Raw genomic sequence first — 3,378 nt, 5'->3', positions numbered from 1 at the left:
ATAGGGAATTAACTATACGCGCGCACCTGCACTGACCAAACTACCCCTGGACGCCCAAATAACACCCAATCTACTGTAAAAAATAATCTCTAATAAAAAAAAAAAAAAAAAACATACACCTTAGATTGGTTTAAATGAACGGCTTAGATTAGTTCTCATGTTCCCATCTAATAATGAGTTCCTATACGATTGTTAATCTATATATATATATATATATATATATATATATATATATATATATATATATATATATATATATATATATATATATATATATGAGCGCTCATATGCGGCGGGGTCTTACCGTGCGGCGGTGCGTCGAAATTCCAGAATACACCAACAGTGTTAACAATATGCACCAACAGTGTAATAAAAACACACCACAATGAAATGCAATAAAACATCACAAAATACACAACAAACTCAAAAAAAATACACCATATAACTCACCACCCCCAATGGTGTATTTCCGAAGGTGTTTTTACTCACACCTAATGGTGTGTGTTTGGTGATGCAGGGCTCTGTTTACTCTGTTTTGTGTGGTGTATTTTCCTAACGTTGATGGTGCATATTTGTTGAACTATTGGTGTTGCCGCACCGTAAGAAATCGCCGCACCGTAAGACACTGCCGCACCTGAACTCGCCTCTATATATATATATATATATATATATATATATATATATATATATATATATATATATATATATATATATATATATATATATATATATATATATATATATATATATATATATATATATATATATAATATATATATATATATATATATATATATATATATATATATATATATATATATATATATATATATATATATATATATATATATATATATATATATATATATATATATATATATATATATATTATATATATTTTCCCTATTTCTATTATTTAACTTCTATAATTCTCCATTTCCGATTCTTCGCTTCCGCATTCTTCCGCTATATTCCTAACAGTAATTAATCTGATGGAGTTTGTGTTACATACTGAAATTTGAAGAAACCTTTCAAGCAGGCTTCTAGCTCCAAATCATCAAATTACTAATTCTTTTATTATTTTTTCTACATCATGTAATGTAATTTAAATGCACTTTTAAAAGTGAATCCATATCTCACATCACATTAAAAAATATTATTTTTCATCAATGTCGTTATTATTATTTAAATTATTAAAAATGGTTAAAAAAATTAACAAAAACTCTCTCTTCACTCATGACATTGTATTGATCTTCTTGATTTATCCCGATCAATTTTATTATGATCTTTTACCATTTAAGATAACAAGATGAAGTTTCATCTAATGTCCGAAAATTATATTATAAGTTCCATTTTTTAGTTTAACTAGTTTTTTCTACGCGCTTTGGGCGAAAATTTGTGCCTAATAGTTTAAGATCGCCTTGCGCTTTGCGCGATCTGCGAATGGTGTCGCCCATAATTTAGCTAGGGAGGCCTTTTCAGTGTCAGGTTGCGAGGAATGGTTTGACACCGCCCCTAGTTTCATTTAAGCGTTCTAGCAAGTGATTTAATGAATTGAGTTTTCTTTTCAAAATTTAAATTAAAATTTACATAAATTACTTATACATTCATACCACTTCACAGTATAATAATTAAAGAAATTAATAAGGAATTTATAAACAGATCATGGCAAGCTTAGTTGACAATAATATTTTATTTGTTCATACACAATCCAAGAAAACATAAGAAAAAAAAAGTGTAAAATTAATCATGCTTCCTTCCAAACTATAATAGACAATTAAACACTTCCAAAGTTAAATAAATTCAATAAACATACTCTTCATCAACCATTAAAAAATCATTAGCTTTTTGTTGTCCCGTCTTATTAGTAATAATTTCTCTTGGTAGTTTAGAAATCACAATTCCAATGATATCTACAAAAAATAATAACCATTAGATTGACAAAATATAAATAATTGTTCACGAATAAAAAAACACATGTAAAGAATGTAAACTCACTGATGGCTTGTCTTTTAGATTTGTAGGCATACAATTGTCCAAATGGTCTTGTATCTATGTCAGAAGAATGTTGCAAATCCAATTGTTCATCATCATCGACATCTTGTATAAAAGTTTTCCTATTAATTGACTAAACAAACCTATATCTCTCATCTGGGACATTGAAAAATTCATTAGCACAAGCGACTAATGCATTAGAGATAATATATGTGGAGTATAACTTGAACTTTTCATCAAGCAGTTCAATATCATTCTGATAAGTCATTCCTTGAACTTTGTTGCCCTATAATTATATTTCAAAATAGATGTCAATAATTATTACAAAATATAATATAACAAATATTCATAATCCTAAAACATGCATAATCGAATTATGTTTAAAATTGAGAAATGATAAAAGGAGTAACCGCTTCATCTTGAAATGTTATAGGTTTGTACAAGTTTCCTGGTTTAGTCTTTGACTCTATTGTGTTCAACTTTTCAATAACACAAACTTTAAAACTCTATTGTGTTATCTCTCTTGGAAAATCTAATTTCAAATTACATTTTAAGAACATCATCAAAATTTATAAATTACACTTATTCGTAGTATTTTCATTTTTAAAATTGTCACATTAAGAAATGAGCAATAATATGTAGTCATTCTAATAGAAAATTTATCAAATTTTTTTTTCAATATAAAGTGTTTCGAAAATCTTATTTATAAAAATATAGTACTTTCCATTCTATAACATGATGTTGAACTCATCTTGAGTTAATTGGTCAAGTTAGCAAGTATTTATATTGAGATGATTTTCGAAACCCATTCTCGCTAGAAGGAGGGCTTGAACCTCCGACCTTGTTGTTGTGGTTAACAGCCACACACTCTAACCAACTGAGCTATTCCAGCCACTCATTACATTAAATCATGGGCACACAAGAAATTAGATTATGGGCATACGAGAAATTAGTATCATGCACACAATTTAATACACAATGGCACACTGTCATACGTGTAAACATCAAGTTTCGAACCCAGGCGCGTGGTACTATAGATATATATATGTATGTGTATATATATATATATATATATACATATATACATACACACACACACACACACACACACACACACACACACACACACATATATATATATATATATATATATATATATATATATATATATATATATGTGTGTGTGTGTGTGTGTATATATATATATATATATATATATATATATATATATATATATATATATATATATATATATATCATTTATTGACGTATTATATACCATGATAATTTTTAGATTTTATATAGTAATAGTTGGGAGATAGCTTCGGCAGGAAGTTGCAAAATTATGATTTATTTTTATTAGTCGTACAGATTATAATAAAG

The 3,378-nt window shown here is 27.3% G+C and overlaps 1 non-coding gene across 1 annotated transcript; it reads right to left on the bottom strand.

The window, feature by feature from the left end:
* Positions 1–2,807: 2,807 nt before the first annotated feature.
* On the bottom strand, positions 2,808–2,887 carry TRNAN-GUU. Its single transcript has one exon. It is a non-coding gene; the product is annotated as a tRNA-Asn (tRNA).
* Positions 2,888–3,378: the final 491 nt, after the last annotated feature.

This window comes from Ipomoea nil, unplaced genomic scaffold (genome assembly GCF_001879475.1).
Source record: "Ipomoea nil cultivar Tokyo-kokei standard unplaced genomic scaffold, Asagao_1.1 scaffold3017, whole genome shotgun sequence".
NCBI classification, from domain to species: domain Eukaryota; kingdom Viridiplantae; phylum Streptophyta; class Magnoliopsida; order Solanales; family Convolvulaceae; genus Ipomoea; species Ipomoea nil.
The sequence above is the reverse complement of the archived record's forward strand: the minus strand, read 5'-3'. Positions and strand labels throughout refer to the sequence as shown.